Source organism: Lygodium microphyllum, chromosome 21 (genome assembly GCF_053477565.2).
Source record: "Lygodium microphyllum isolate KBCC chromosome 21, Lygodium_microphyllum_v1.1.10, whole genome shotgun sequence".
Classification (NCBI taxonomy): domain Eukaryota; kingdom Viridiplantae; phylum Streptophyta; class Polypodiopsida; order Schizaeales; family Lygodiaceae; genus Lygodium; species Lygodium microphyllum.
The window spans coordinates 55,493,955-55,511,479 of NC_141155.1; positions in this window are offsets into that span (position 1 = coordinate 55,493,955).

A 17,525-nucleotide genomic window follows, 5' to 3' on the forward strand; every position below is an offset into this window, starting at 1 on the left:
AAACAAAAAGAAAAAAAAAAGAAGGAAAGAAGCAATAAATCAAGAAAACGAATTATTTGTATTTTTTTTAAAAAGAAAAAAACACCAAAAAAAGGAAAAAATAATAATATCTACCTATCCATTGCGTGTCGCGTCCCTCCCTCCCTACTCCTTCTTCCTCCATAGCCATCCCTCTTCCTTCCTCTCTCCTCCTTCCTCCTTCCCTTCTCCTTTCTCTTCTTTCCTCCCGTTCCTCCCTCCTTCTTCATCCTCCTTCTTCTCTTTTCCCCTCCCGTCGGCCACCCTTCGCCCCTGCCAGCGGCACTAACCTCCCTCACCACCACCTGCTGCAACTAACCCTGGTTAGTCACCTAACTAACCTTAGTTAGTAATACAATAACCTAATTAGAGTTAGCCATTAATCTAACTAGGGTTAGTATCCTAATAACGTACCTAGGGTTAGTACCCTCACTAACCTAACTAGGGTACTAGGGTTAGTACCCTCACTAACCTAACTAGGGTACTAGGGTTAGTACCCTCACTAACCTAACCAAGGTTAGTTTAACCCTCACTAACCTAACCAGGGCTAGTTGAACCCTCACTAACCTTACTAGGGTTAGTTCCCTACCCATTAACCTCACTAAGGTTAGTTGCCCCTAACCTTGCCCCAGTTAGTTAACCATACTAACTTGCCCCTGGTTAGTTGACTAACCCCCCACTAACTGAACCATGGTTAGTTGCCTACCCCACTAACCAACCTTGGTTAGTTAGTCTAACCACATCTAGTTAGCACCTGACTAACTACTCTGACTTGACTAACCAAACTAGACTAACCTAATTGACTTAACTAGACTAGACTAACTCAGACTACCCTAATCAACCCTAACTAACCTAACCATATCACACTTGACTTATTCTGACTTAACTCACCTACCTAGACTAACCTGACTTAATTGACCTCACTTAATCAACTATCCTGATTTACATCATTAAATTGATTTAGTTAATTCCAAATTTTATTTAAAATTAAAAAAATTACCTAAAAATTTCTAAAAATTTCTCAATATTTTTGCAATTATTTGGAATATTTATCAGGTAAAAATTAAAACAAATAAATTATAGAAAATTTAAATTCTAAAAATTCATTCAAAATTACATGAAAAATGGCTAAAATTCATTAAAAATTTATACAAATACTGAAATAAATTCAAAAAATTCTCAAAAAATTTCCACAAACCCCCTACCCTTTTTCTACTAATTTCTCACTTAAAAATATTTCCATAAAAGGCAAAAATATTCATTGAAGCCACAAAATCCTAATTTTCATACTACACTTCATAAAAATTCCTTTTAAATCCTAAAAACAAACAACTGACAATCATGACTGCATTAACATCCATTGTGGACACTTGCTAAATGGTTGAAAATTCATTCTTACACTTCATAATATATTCATATGTTATCTATCTTGATTTAATTATTATTCTTTTAAAAAAACACACACACACACAATTTTTTTAAAAAAAACATTAAGCTAATAAAATAAATTAACCAAACCAAACAATATACACAAAACAAACACACCTAAAATACCAAAAAAAAATAAAATTTAAAAATTTAAAAATTTAAAAATCAAATAAAAATCAACAAAAACACTAAGGTGTTTTATTTTTTTGTTCTGTCTCAGTGGTCTTTGATTTTGTTTGACTGGATTCATTGCTTTTAGGGGACTACTCGGTGTGCCTTCAGTCCCTTACATACACATCCCTACCATGTATTTATTTTTTGAGCTTTATTTATTTTCATCACCCCTTAATCACACTTAATTGCTAAAATATACTATTTATTCACCCACTTTTTCACGCACATTCGCCCTAAACACACAATTTAATAATTTTAAAATCAACTAGCCGTTCACTTTGCATGCGCTATGTGCGCTTAAGAGGCACCTTAATTTGTAATAAAAATGAACCAACTGTCACAAAAAGCACGTGCTGAAAAAAAAAGTGCTCCACATCACTATTAATCTTTAATTAAGGAGTTTGCATTTAGAGACCCAATCTGGGAATCGTAGTCCGGGTTGCGATAAAGCACCGTTTCAACTTAATAATTTGTAATTAAGATTTTAAGAAGGAACCGTCGTTTTCTTATCAAGGTTTTTAACCTAATAAAATGTCACCCATTGTTAATAATTTCTTAAAATGAACCCTTCATTAAAATAATAATTCCCCCTCACCGCACTTTTTTCTCCTTTTTAATAAATACGCTTCGTGGGATGGGCGAGTAAAAGTCTTCTAAGTTGACCTTGATGGTCCAGGTTATGGTCCGGTTTTGAGGTACATTTTTATGGCATTTTGATTTGTCTATGTGTTACAATTATGGGAACGGTGTGTAGTTCTTTCTTTCTTGCCTGATATGGGGATTTGGGTGCCTGTTTGTTGTATCGCATGAAGTTTTTGGTCGCATATATGTAGAGGTCATGCCGAATTTTTTCTAGGATGTGTATTGTTTGGGGTGGTCAATGGATTAGTTACGTCTATGTATGTGTGCCCTTTTGGATTGATTTCTTTTTTATCGCCCTTTAGTTGTTTTGTAGGCATTCTTTGTGATTGTCTGTGTTTTGGTGTGTGCGTTTTCCATCTGAATGGCGCCTCACGCTCCTCCTCCTATCCAGTATGTCCCGCTAGTTAGTAGGGATTACTCTTCCCTACTCACTTTTGAGCCTATAGCGAAAGTCGGACTTGCGACTTTTGTGGCTGCTTCATTTCCACTGATTCCCAAAGATCCATCCATGTGTGATGCATTCCTTGCCTTATACAGCAAGAAGTCGGGTCTGGTTCATGGTACTTCCATGACATTAACACCACGAGGGTTAGGGAAGGCTCTATCTCTTCCCTACAAAGGAGAGCCCTTTGTTATAGCTAGACAACTATTCTCCAACGATGAGATTTACAAGCTATTATAGAAACAGACCAAGGAAATTTTGGATGTCAAGAAAGTGATCAACACTTCAGGAGTCTCTTTTTCCATGATCACTGATCCTGTGTGGAAATTGGTCTGCTAGTTTCTCCAAGACATGTATATGCCTGCCAAAACACCATCCCATTACTTGTCCAAAGAGCTCTTTACAGCTTCTAGGATGGTGTTAAAAGGAGTGGCTATTGATTGGAGCACTTACATACTCACAAAGATGGATTAACATTTTGTCAAAGTAACCAGAGGAAATGTCACAAATGTCACCTATGGATCCTACCTATATGCTTTCTTGGCCTACTCTGGCTTAAAGAAGGGTGTGCTTCCACCTCGTCCATCTGATCCAGTACCTCCTCCACCACCTTCAGAAGAGTCACAACCTATTGACATAGAGGATCTTGATCCTCCTCCTCCCCTGGTCATTTAGTGAAAGCGCTTGAAGCATGTGGCCGATAAAGCTCCTTCGGTTCTTCCTTCAATCACAATTCCTGCTACATCTGGCAGTGACCTTCTTGCTTATCTCACATGTAACAACTTGTTCAAAGCACATAGAGATGGTTCCTCGACATATCAGTCCCTTCATTGAACAGTTTAGTGTCGGGAGATGCCATCCCATTTCTCTGTAAAGACATCCAAAGTTCGATTGAACTTTTAGTGACAGCCTGTGTTCAACAGCTGTATGCTTCCTTTTATGATGAACTGATGCAGTCCAAAGACCACTTGGATAAGGCAACATCAGAGTTAGACTCTGCTAAAGACACACTTGCAGATTTGTTTAAGCAGATGGAGCAACAAACCCAAATGATTGAGACCCAAAGAGAAGAGATATCTTCTTTGAAGATTTAGTTAACAAAAGCTCAATCAGAGGACACTAGAATCTCAGAGGAGAAGGAGAGGATGTCCAAAGAAGTGCAAGAGTTTCAAACTCTTTCAAATGGAAAACTCTCAGCCTTACAGATTGCTCGTGACACAGTGGAATCACAAGCTTCCCAAATCAAGCATTTGCAAGACCAACTAGCACAGTCATGATTTATTCCTCCAAGCCCTAATGTTCCAATGATCCCTTCTCTCTCAAAGCAGGACTTAGTAGTTATCCAACGACAAGCTACCTTGTGTCCTTTATTCCAAGATAAAGTGGAAAGATTGCAGTCCAGGATGGATTTTCTATGGTCTACATTTGAGCATTTCCAGGAATATGTTCCTCCGGACCATTCTTTCTTTGTCCACTATCAGTTGCAGAAGCTAGCCTTTTACATGAAGCTTTCAATGATGGATCTTCCTCTTCCAAAGGATGGTTGGAGTGGGGCTTGGTCTCTTGAGTTACTAATGACAGAAGTGGTCCGTATGGTGTTTGAAGATTCTGTGACAACGGATACCATGTTGTTGTCATATATGTATCTAGGGGGTGATCTGTTGATTCCAGATGAAGTAGATATGGCCTGGTATGTGGGAGACATGGTTTTGCAAGCTGTTTTATATGTCAACTATTTGGAGTTGCGGATAGATGACATGTTCCAGAGTTACTCTTCAAAAGTGGCTACTTGCCCCAATAATTCCTGCTCTCAATGATTGATTCTTTGGTCCTGAATCAACGTCAGAACATAGCTTCTATCTATGTACAGAGCACTAACCAATTGAGGGTGGATCTCTTAGCTCACCTTTCCAAAAACCATCCATTTGATTCAACCTTTTTTTATGCCTATCAGAGAATATCTATCTTAGGTCCCTCTGTTCCTAGCCTACTTTACTACCAAAAAATGGCTCACCATTATGATACCTATCTTTCCCTTTATCAAACCAATTCAACAGCAATCTTACCCCTTCTTTTCCAACCTCAATCTTTTCCTCAAATTCTCATATTTACCTATTGCTCTTTTATTGAAGATAGAGTATTTTGTCCTTCTCCACCATGCCCTTCTCCATCTATCCATATACCTTCTACCTTTCCTATTTATCAATTAACACCCTTCCTAACTGATTTCCTAAAATTTTCAGCCACTCCTTCTTTAACTTATTCCTCCTTTTATGATTTTTCCTACCCATCTCTTCATCCTCTTTTACTTATTCCCCTTCCATTTCCTACCACTTCTATCTCTCAACCCCCTCAGTTGGTTAGTGAATATGAACGATTTGATCAGCAGATTCCTAGAAGAAGAGGATGGAGTTCGACTGATTCTCTTACAGGACCTCAAATAAACTGGCCAATAATTCCAAGAGATCGGACAACTCCCAGTCAAGCATACCAGAACTACCTTCATTTTTCTCACCAATATTCACAATCTCTAGATCCTTCAGTGAGTTGACAGCTCATTTTTCTTAGTATCTAGCATACATTCATTGGCATTCCCATAATGATCAAAAGGCCATTCCAAAACTTTGTATGAATGTCAATGTGAACATTGATTCCCACTGATTGGATGTCCTGTATTTTCATGCCCTATGTCTCCCTAGCAGATACCTTGTTTTGCTAGAAAGGATGTGCTGCTTGCAGTTCTTTCAAAATCCTCCAAAGACATTTGTAGATGAATCCTTCTCCATGGATCGTTTTTGAAACCACCAATCCTTCAAAAGGGATTATCTTCGTTGATGCCTTTGCAATGTATCTTGGATGATTCTTAATGATATATATCTCTTTTTGGAGGTGTCATTTAGATGGTTGTGTTAGTGTTTGTGTGTGTGTGTGTGTGTGTGTGTGTGTGTGTTATAATAATTGTATGTGATGAGTTCATGATGATTGAGAATAATCTGTTCGAGAGATCTTTTTAAAAGATTGATGGTGGATGGAAAGCCTATGGTGGAAAGCTGAAGAGAACCTCTTATATCATTTACAAATTTATTATGGTTTTTAAATGATTAATCAGATGAGTTATTGAATAATGGGAGTTTTCCTTTAATAGTATTTTTCTATCAAGGTAATAAGTTGGGGTCATGGTCTAGCAAGATTATTGAAGATCCTAGGGAAGATCCAAATTGAGCTCTTTAATGAACTTATATTCTTCTTTTCCTTAGGTCGCGAGGACGCTTCCTTTCTAAGTGTGGGGATATGTTGAGAGTGGAAAAAGATTGAATTTTTGACTGATTTTTATTGTCTTTGAGGACTGAATGATTGATTTTTGATGGATTTAGAGTGATGTACGATTGATAATTGAAGTGTTTGAGAATATTTTGGATGATATTGATTATGTTTTGGAAGTTCATGATGATTCTTAGTGGAGATATGAAGCTCTATGATGTTTTGATAGGTTCTGATTGGTTATGTATAGCTTCTGTTTTATTCTGATTTTCTTCTGTATGAAGCATGGATTGATGATTGATGACGATTGAGATCTTTTGAAAGCTTATTGAATAGTTTTTGATAGTTTCTAATGATTTGAGTATGAGTTATGAGGTTCTGATGACCTTTTGTGATCCTCTGTAGACCTTCTACAGAGCATTTGTCTTTGCTCTATCTCTATACTGTAACTGTACTATAGCTACTCTGGTACTGTACTGTAATTGTTCTGCAGACCTTCTGTAAGTGTTCTGTAGAATGTTTGTGACTTTGATAAAGTTTTTTAATATTTGGAAAGGATGAATCTAAGTTCGAAAGAGCTAAAACAAGTGGAAGAAGCAGTTACTGAAGATTGAAGAGAATACTAAGTGACAGTGACAGTAGTGAGCTGTGAAAAGACATTATAGTGGCTCTGGTGACTCTTCATATCAGACATACCTCTTGGGAGGTGCATCCATGACCTAAGAAGGATTATTGAGAGTTATTATGAGAGTATTTTAGTGAGGAGATGATATACTATTGATAGAGAGAGAGAGAGAGAGAGAGCCAAGGATAGTCAATTTTATCAAAATAGTGTAACTGTATATAAGAGATTGAGAGAGAGAACTATGAAGACATTGAAGATGAATAATATTGATTTCCATTAAAATATGGTGTATTCTTTTGTGTTCTTTTTTCAATTGAAGTATTCTATGAAGATGTTGAAGATTATGGTTGATTCTATCAAATCCGTGGAAGAAATCTACTATGATGCTGCGTGAAGATTTGTTGTTTTCTTTGTTTTGATGATCAAAAGAATGAAATAAAAGCTTGTTGATGTTACAAGATAGATTTTCTTGCAAGAGAATTCCCTTTTCCTTATTGTTCCTCTTGGGGCTCCATAACTCTAGCAAGTGGAGAAACAAGTTCTTAGGAGGGATATCAATGTGAAGGGAAAAAGGGATGGATTATCTTAGTGATGATGAAAATGAATTACACCTAGGGGTTGAGTGACTGCATAGATTTTTTTCAAAGTACTAACCTCCAACTACACTTGGGTTCCACCTGCAGCATCACTAAGATTTGGCATCTATCAACATCATTAGAGGACACCTCACCCTTGTACACAAGTCAAAGTCCACATAATGGTGTCATTTGGATCTTACACAAAAGCTTACAAGCATAGACCCCCTTTGTCACATGCTTATATGTATGTATGTATATATATATATATATATATATATATATATATATATATATATATATATATATATATATATATATATATATATATATGAAATTAAAGTCAAAGTGGCTTTTGGAAGCTGTTTTTAATCATTTTAATAAATCCCAAAAAAAATCTAATTCCAAGAAAATTCACGTAATACCCATCGACCGATTTTGACCTGATCTACAAAGTTGTAGAAGAAACTTTTTTAAGATTCTTCACCAATTTGAAGTTACAAAGACGCAAACTGCTCTTGCTGCAGGAAATTTTCTTTTCTCTTTCACCCTTATCACATCAACTTCCGATTTTATCCTTCTTATAAATATATTATAATAATGTACTTCGGGCATCCACCCCTTGTAATCTAGCTCCCTTTCTCTAGCTTGTCTACCACCACCCTTGGCTTCTTGTATGATGACCAAGGTGAGGACTTGTCCCATCCACCATTCTCCATATTATCAAAGATACCATACATCATCTAAGTTTATGTTAATCAAGAAGATTAGTTTAATCTAATCCCTCATGGAGGCTATCTAAGGTGCCCATGGAGATGTAAAGACACAATCACAAGCACATGAGAGCACTCTAGATCACCAAGCCCAAAGGGGAGCCACTAAGAGCACATTATGTAACACCCTCATGTTAGTCCATCTCTTTGAGGTAAGCTATGAGTGAGTCTCTTTTTTTATATAGCATTCCATGAATACATAATGGCAAGTTTCCTCTACCTCTTCTCCTCTTGTCTCCCTCTCTTCTTATCTCCCTCTCTCATATTCTAATATGACGTCTATATTATATTGTGTCCAAATCATATGTACTCTCTTCTAATTCTCCTTCTACATTCATACTTAAACTTATTAAGTAAGACTTGCCATATGCTCTATTGGTGGGAAATCCTTATTTTCTCATGTTATATATATGTTCATCGGAGAAATTAGAAGCCATCACCTCTCTTAACCTTCCATCATCTTCATTTCGCTAAAGATGGGCTACAAATTCTCTCTTACGAAGTTGTGATTTGGTTCTTTCCATTCACTTAGGAAAGGGATGTCCTAGTCCATCCTCCCTTTCGCTAGGTGGTGCCCTTCTTTAGCTCTCTTGAACTCCCTCTCCCTCTACCAACCAGATGGTGTCAACACGGGGAGAGGCAATGATTTTTATTTATTTATTATTATTTTTCTAATAAAAGGGGAGGATTGACAGTGATGGCGGCGGGATAAAAGGGGGGGTGATGTTATTATGGCGGCCTATTACACCATCAAACACAAGCACTTGGAATAATCATCCAAATCACATCCCACAATCAGTTTAATGTAAAAGCATTTAGGATCTTATTCGATCAATCAACAAAACAATAGTATTCTTTTCCAAACATTGTGGAAATAGTCGCGATAACCTTTCCATTGCGTATTTTCTCTCCCCCTTGGAGTCAGGAGCGGTTCCATGTAAAATTTACTTAACACACCCTTCTTTTGGTTATGGCATATGTTAGAGTTTCAAACATAAGTTCTAGTAGTCACTTACGTTGGTCGAAAACCCCATCCTTCTTTCTAACAAGTACAAAAGCATCGGTCTTTCCTTTGAGTTAGGGTTTCCTAATTCCTTGAATGTCTCTTCATTTGCCTTGGAGCTATTGTTGCATCTAGCCCAACCCCGATGTTGGATTGATAAATGTATCCGCTATTGGATGTATCTCAAGGCATCATAGTTATAATCCTAATGATTGTTGTTTGCACTAGCTATGCATAACTTCAAGAACCCAATGAGCTAATAGCTCGCGGTATTAGCAAGACTTTAATGCAAGGTCAATTTGTGTACCATCGATGCATGTTTCATATAATCTTTCCCATGCATGAGCCATCTATGTGCATAAAATTTAAGTAACCTTTTATGTTCTTTATGCCACGTATAACTTTGTTGCATAGCGCTGGGATGCAAGGTATTTGAGTACATGGGTTTGTGCGAACCTCAATGTGCCATATGCATAAATATATGCAAGGTCATCTATGGTTGTAGAAAGAATTAACCTATGATCCCCAATGAGTTCGTTTACTATCAAAAAATAAATTCAAGCTACTTGTTGAAATGAATTTAGGCGCATGACTATACCTCAATGAATAGTCGATATGGCAATGAGTACCTCGATATTTAGATATAAATTATCCATACTTGACATTGTATTCGTATTGGTAGTAACGCCCTTGGCGGTGGCTCCATTGATGGATGCAGGATTACCATTGGTGAAAGTCATCCTCCATTTTGGGGTCATACTTTGGCTTGTAAAGGATAGGAGGGGGAGGAGGGGTAAACACATGTGGTCACCCTCTAAGGAGGGGAAGGGCTCCCTCTTCTTCTTCTTCTTCTTCTTCTTCTTCTTCTTCTTATCTCTCTCTCTTCTTCTTCTTCTTCTCTTCTTCTCATCTCCCTCTATTCCTTTCTCTCTTCTCACCTCTCCCTCTCCTTCTCTCTTTCTCTCCCTATCTCTCTGTTCTTCTCCTCTCCCTCTCTTCTTTTCTCTCTTCTCACCTTTCCCTTCCTATCCCTCTCTCTTCCTCTCTCTCTCTCTCTCTCTCTCTCTCTCAATGGTAAGGGGGGGAAAGAAGTGGTATCGCTTGCCTCTTTTTTTAATACAATTGGGGGGGGGGGGGGGGAGACAGATAGTGGGGGAAGAGTGAGGTGGAACATGTGTGCCCCTCCCCCTTCGATCTCATCACTATTTTCATCATTGCAATCTCCTGCGTTGTAGTTGACGTCACATCATCTCCCTGTTGACTCTTCCTCATGCCATCTTCCTTCTCTTTCTGCCCATCAACTTCTTCTTTCCCCCCCTCGCTACCTGTCGGTGATGACAGGGGGGAAAAAGGAAAAAAAATCAATTATTATTACTATTTTAAATAATAGGGGGTGCTTAATTCTATGGGCAAAGACATCACATCCTCTCCCCCTTAGAGAACTCGAGATGTCCTCATCTCGGAAGAACTGGGGAAGACAAGCATTGATGGGGCTTAAGGCCTGTGGGTTAGGACCCACTATGCATCTGCTATGCTACTCTGCTCACTCATAAGCATGTGGTCTTTTGAGTCAACAACTTATTGTATTTGATATATCTGAGTCTCGATTACAAGAGTTTATTGTAGTTACATCTCATGAATATCTTCTAGGTTTTTCCTAAGTATATGGCATATTCGGATCACTAGAGCTTGTAAACTTTCAATCCTTGTAAGTTCTCTTGAGTTCTGTTGGGAAATTAACGTAGTTATGTCCAATGTTGTGGCACTCTAAGCATTGGTGTTTGGGGTGCTTAGGACATTCCCTTTTGAAATGACCTAACTCCCTGCAATAAAAACAACGCGGAGCTTTATCACATGCGGTCACAAGATTATTGGTCGTCCTTGGCCAGATTTTCTTCATTAGACCAAATTGTCCTAGGATCCTTTTAGCAAACTGAAGTGGTCCTTTATTACGGAAACTTTATTTTTGAATTGTCCTCTTTTTAGACCTGGACTAAGGTCCATGGTCAATTGGCTTTGCTTGTAGTATTAAAGAATACTCCTAAACTTTGTCATTATGGCAAGGCCCATTCTATATTAGTCAAGAAGAATACTTAAGAAAAATTCATTGCAAGTTATAGCTATCATTCCTTACCAGAGTATCTCTAATCATTTGCAAGTTCTAGGCTCAAAATAGATGTAACTCATATTACTCAAGTTAATTGTAGTATGACGAATTTCCTTATGGGAAAAGGATATTGGGAATTTGTTGCAGGAAATGAAGAAGAACCAGTTCTTCTTGATGTTCCTAATCAACAGCAAATATAGGCATTTAAAGGATGGCATGAGAGAGCCAAAAAATTTATGTACTAGCTGTCTATCAGTATTTCAGACTCTATGATTGTGCATATTCAGGATGCAAGTATACCAAAGGAGGCATGGGATACTTTGTCAAAACTGTATAGCACAAATACACAAGCTAGGAAAATGCAGCTCAAGCAAGAGTTGCACAATGTGCAAAGAGAAAGTATGAGCATCAATGACTACCACATGAAGGTGAAGAAGATTGCAGATGCACTTGCTTCCATTGGGTCGCTAGTGGAAGATGATGATTTAGTTTTCGTGACCTAGAATGGTCTAGGAAAGGATTATGCATAGTTTCGAACATCCATTTCCATCCATGAAAGATTTCCTGATTTTGAGGAGTTGATTGCTCTTCTAATTTCTGAGGAGCAGAGAAATGGTGGTGCATCTTCTTTAGGAGGAACTTCAAAAGAAACTGTCTTCTACTCAAATGCTGGAAGAGGTAGAGGCAGAGGTAGAGGAGGCCAATCTGGAGGCCGTGGTAGAAATCAGAATATGCAGCAAACTCAAGAAAACCAGTCCTATGGAGGAGGACGTGGTAACTCTAGAGGTAGGGGGAGCCAAAGAGGTCATGGTGGATGGCAAAGAGGTCAAAATGCAAACAGCAATGTTGAATGCTACTACTGTGGTAAAATGGGTCATATGGCTAAAGACTGCTATTAAAAGCAGAATGACATCATGAATGGAAAATTGCAACAAGGGAATTATGTATCTTCTAGTAGACAGGGTGATGATAGAAATAATCATTTGTTTATGGTGCAGCACATGAACAATTCTGTGACAAGTACGGAAGAAAGCAACGAAGTGTGGTATGTTGACTTAGGTGCGTCAAACCACATGACAGGTCATGCAGAATGGATGCAGGATGCAAGGAAAATGGAAAAACTAGGATTTGTGGAGACTGGTGATGATACTGCACATCCTATTGTGTGGATTGGAAAAATTCCTTTGTCTATGCAGGATGGGAAAAAGAAATACCTGTTAGATGCATTTCATGTCCCGAATATCACCAAGAATCTGGTTTCTGTTGGTCAAATGGTTGAGCAGGGCTTGCAGGTCAGATTTAATCCTCCTGGATGCTTGGTTGAGGATATGAAAAATAAAGGTCACTTGATAGCAAAAGGAAAGAAGAAGGGCAGAATGTTTACGTTCAATGTAGACATGTCTAAATTGAGTGCAGCAATGTTTGCACATGGGACCGGTGTAGTTGCAGATATTGATATCTGGCATAAACGCATTGGTCATGTTAATGTACAGCGACTTAAATCAATGCAGGACCAAAATATTGTTGCAGGATCGCCTAAATTCAAGGTTGCAGAAATGCATAAGGTATGTGAAGCCTGTCAATTTGGAAAACAGGCAAGGAAATAATTTCCTAGATAGGTTCAAGAGAGTAAGAAGCCATTGAAATTAATCCACTCTGATGTGTGGACTACTAAAGCTGCATCTATTGGAGGCTGTCATTATTTTGTCACTTTTATTGATGACTATAGCAGAAAAGTGCGGGTGTATTTTATGAAAAAGAAAATTGAAGTGTTTGGGCATTTCAAAACTCTTAAAGCTATGGTTGAAAAAGAAACAGGCCTGCAAATAAAATGCCTAAGGTCAGATGAAGGGGGAGAGTACCTCTCAAATGAGTTTGCAAGGTTCTTGCAAGAGCATGGCATAAAGCAACAATATTCATACAGTCATACCCTACAACAAAATGGAATTACAAAAAGGAAAAATAGACATATTGGAGAGGTATCTCGTGCCATGCTCAATGAAAAAGACCTGCCAGATTTTTACTGGGCTGAGGCAGTTGCTACAGCAGTCTACATAATGAACAGAACTCCCACTGCAGCAATACATGGCATGACTCCAAAGGAGATACTGGTAGGAAACCAAATATTTCTTATTTGAAAATTTTTGGTTGCATTGCCTATGTTCATGTGCCAGATGAGTTGAGATCCAAGTTGGATCCAAAAGCTGAGAAGTGCATCTTTATTGGTTACTCTCTGCAAGCAGAAAGGGTATAGATGCTATAACCCTTCTACTCGTAAGTTTACAGTGAGCAGAGATGTTGTTTTTTATGAGATGAGTAGCTGGTATAAACCGGTAAATGTGATTGATAATGTAGATGCACAAAATGGTAATGTTGCACAGAATTCACAGCAGCTGTCACAAGATATTAGTAGACCTGGAGTGTCCTCTAACAGTGGTTCACATTCTTCACCATGGACAGGCAGAATGAGATCAGGAGAATCTTCTCAAAGCAACGTAGATAGTGGTATACAGTTATCACGAAAAGGAAAAGAGAAGGTAGATTAGCCCATGTTTGATGTGAATGTAGGTCACTCTTATGTGGATGGTGAATCCAGTGGCTCAAAACAGAGCATTGATGATGAGTTGGGTATTCCTTCTGTTGTTACACCTGGAGTAAGGAAGACCATGGATATTTTGAGAGCACCTGGAAGTGAGCCTACTTTGCGCAGGTCTACCAGAGCTAGGTATCCTGTGGATAGGCTAAAATATGATGGATTTACAGCCATTCACTATGCCTATATAGTCAAAGTGATACACGAACCAGAATCCACTTCTTTTGAGCAAGCCATGGAAAAAGAAAAATGGGAGAAAGCCATGGATGAAGAAATGGATGCTTTGGAAGTAAATGCTACATGGGAATTGGTACCTTTGCCTAAAGATAAGAATGCAATTGGTTGTAAGTGGGTTTATAAGGTGAAGCACAATGCAGATGGTTCTGTGAACAGATACAAGGCAAGATTAGTAGTCAAGGGGTATGCACAAACATATGGCATTGATTATGAAGAAACATTCAGTCTGGTTGTTGCAAGGATGGCAACCGTAAGAGCGGTCATTGCTATGGATGCATCAAAGGGATGGTCTTTACATCAAATGGATGTAAAGAATGCCTTCTTGCATGGTGATTTGCAAGAAGATGTCTATATGGAGCAACCACCAGGTTATGTGCATATTGTTCATCCTGAGTTTGTTTGTAGGTTGTAGAAAGCCTTGTATGGCTTGAAACAAGCTCTTAGAGCATGGTCTGACAAGATAGGACAATATCTTGTCACTATTGGCTTTCAGATTTCCAAGGCAGATTTCTCACTTTATGTGAGAAAAACAAAGAAAGGTATTATGATGCTTATCATTTATGTTGATGATTTGATTATCATAGGTGATAGTGATGAAGATACCCTTAATGTGAAAATGCTATTGAAGCAGAAGTTTGAGATAAAGGATTTGGGAGAGATGCGTTATTTCTTGGGCATTGAGGTGATAAGATCACCAAGTGGGATATGGCTCTTACAGAGGCAGTATGGATTGGACATGCTGTCCAGATATGGAATGACAAGCTGTAAGCCTATTTCAGCTCCTTTGGAGCAGAATGTGAAGCTGAGCGCAGATGCATGTGAGCTTCTGGAAGACCCTACTATGTACATGCACATAGTAGGAAGTTTGATTTATATGACTATTACCAGGCCAGATTTGACCTATGTTGTTGGATTGGTAAGTTAGTTTATGCAGGCTCCAAGGAAACCGCATTTGGATGCAGCTAGACGCATACTCAAGTATGTAAAGTCCACATTGCAGTATGGACTATTTTATGAGATTGGGGTTCAGATACAGTTGCGTGGATACACTGATGCTGATTGGGCTAGTAGTATTTCTGATAGACGATCTACTAGTGGATATGCGTTCTCTTTTGAGAGTGCTCCAGTCACTTGGAGGAGCAAGAAATAGCCTACAGTTGCCTTATCGAGCACAGAGGCTGAGTACAGGGGTGCATCAATGGCTACATGTGAGGTAGCTTCTTTGCATAAGCTACTTTATGATATGCATCAACCTACAGATGGGCCAGTTGTCATTTATTGTGACAACATGAGTAGTATACACTTGGCAAATAACCCAGTATATCATGCTAGAACAAAGCACATTGAGGTGCATTATCACTATGTGCGGGAGAGGGTTTTACTAGGTCTTATTGATCTAGTTTATGTCAGCACAGAGGATCAGGTAGCTGACATATTCACGAAGGCATTGGGCGCAGAGAAGCTGCGCAAGTTCAGAGACCTGCTTGGTGTGCAGGAATTGGGATTGAGCTCGAGGGGGAGTGTTGAGATATCATATGCATCATATGCATAAATCTATGCAAGGTTAATTATGATCCCCTATGCATAAATCTATGCAAGGTCATCTATGGTTGTGAAAATAATTAACCTATGATCCCCTATGAGTTTGTTAACTATCGAAAAATAAATTCAAGCTACTTGTTGAAATGAATTTGGATGCATGCCTATACCTCAATGAATAGCGGTGATGGCAATTAGTACCTAGATATTTGGATATGAATTATCCATACCCAACGTTGTATTCGTAACTGGTAGTAACGACCTCGCTGGTGGCTCCATAGTTGGATGGGGGATTACCATTGGTGTGTGTCATCATCCATTTTGGGGCCATAATTTGGCTTTTAAATCTATTTCTTCCTTTCTCTCGTTGGAGAGATGGCATGCCGGCGACTCCCTTCTATCACGATGGAAGGGGTTAAGCTTGTGGATGTGAGGGGAGGGGAGTAAACACGTGTGGTCACCCTCTAAGGAGGGGAAGGCCTTCTTCTTCTTCTTCTTCTTCTTCTCCTCTAGCTAATCATGCCTTTGTTGAAGATATGTTTTCTAACTATGGTACCAAGAGCCTTGTAGAATTACCTAATGATATCAGCCTATGTCTACTTTGGATACTGCTCATTCATATGTCTTACTTTGGCCATTGATGGTCAGTATGGGTAATGAGTCATGCTACAATCTATTACCTTTAGATTATTTTATGGATACATTAAATTGTTCAATGCGATATTTGTCAAATGCCCACCACTGCTATTTATGTAGGGGGTTTGGTTAACAACTTGATGTATGCATTGTAGGGCTTGAGTGGCCCATTCCTTGGTCTAGGTTTTTGTGCTTTAGGAGAGATCTTGAGGTCATCAAGTGATTAACTTAGCATTAGGCTACTGAGATTGCTATTTTCCTAAGATATTGCATCAGGCCAAGAGGGCCAATTTCCTTGGTGCAGGTGATTTTAACATGTGGGTTGTTGTTTGAGTTTGGTTTTGTAGGCTAGTCCATTCAAGGATGGCATTTTGTGCATCAACATGGATATTTTTAATACCACATGTCTCTATCACCTTGTCTCTTATTGGTTTTTGCTTTATGTTTTGAGAGAAAGGGGTAGGGATTACTTATGTATTGTTTTCTATGGATTCAAGGCTAGGACTTGGGGATAAGGATTGAGCATCCTTGTTGAGTGGAATGCCTTGATTTCTAGTTTCTTCCTAGAAGGTACTCATAAGATGAACTTCAGTGCTATCCTTGTCAGTTTGATGGTCAATAGGTGGCCACCTTTCTTCTGTGAGGTAGCTTGCCTAGTTAAGAGGAGTGGGTTTGATTGCTTGTCATGATAAATTCCCTTGGTGTGTAAGGGGCTAGGTATTGAGTGCAGCCTATGGGAAAAAATTTGTTGCAAGTCCCATCATAAAGAAGCAAAAGAAACATTTGTGCTAGAAGATATGAGTTGCCTTGCAAGGGCTTTTGGTAGGTTCTTGGGTTCAAGTCAATTAGATGTCTTGTCCTCCTTGGGATGAGACCTAGCCATGGGATTAAAAGAGGGAAAAAAAAAAGAAAATATTATATATGTGTATCACCTTGAAAGGTTCTATTAGGCTCTTGGATTTGAGTAGACCTGATGTCTTGATCTCCTTGCGGCACTACGGTCAAAGAATGGGACATCCTTGTCAGTTTGATAATGGGCTTAGTGTTTATTTTTCTTTGGCATTAGTGGATCCCAAGTGATAGGGAGTCAGCCTAGGCCTCTTGCTAATGCTTGTGAGCCTTATGTATGGGTGGATTGCCTTAGTGTTTATAAGATAATATTCGGTGCCCTTTTTAACTTTCTCAAGGGATAATGTGCTTTGTGTTTATTTTTCTTTGGCATTACTGGGTCCTAAGTGATAGGGAGTTATCTTGAGCCTCTTGCTAGTGCATGTGAGCCCTATATGCAATTGGATTGTCCCTTAGGTAGTTATCTTCCTAGGCTAGGGTATCATTTGGGTCACATTGTAAGTGTTCGATGGCAAGGATTGTTATTGAGTATCCTTCTCATGGGATACTCTCATTTCTTGGTCCTAGTCTTAATCATTGGATTCATGGTATGTGGGGCTAAATGTTCTATGTTTTTGTGTTAT